Consider the following 253-nt stretch of genomic DNA (forward strand, 5'->3'; position numbering starts at 1 on the left):
GATCTGAAAAGGCAACTCAGAGAGATAACTGTGCTCAAAGCTTTGCCTTCAAGAGGAGGATCAAATTAAGTTGTTTTGAGACAACACCCTTTTCCTGTATCTACTGTGCCTCCAGTATTCAAAAACTGACATCTAAAAAGCTCATGACTGCATGCAAAAAATGGTGTCCTGAATTCCTTTTACACAGCAGCAGTCACCACATACCATAATATTATTGAAACCACATGTTCACAGAGCTGTGCTTTCCACTGGA

Source organism: Chelonia mydas, chromosome 1 (assembly GCF_015237465.2).
Source record: "Chelonia mydas isolate rCheMyd1 chromosome 1, rCheMyd1.pri.v2, whole genome shotgun sequence".
In the NCBI taxonomy this organism is placed as follows: domain Eukaryota; kingdom Metazoa; phylum Chordata; order Testudines; family Cheloniidae; genus Chelonia; species Chelonia mydas.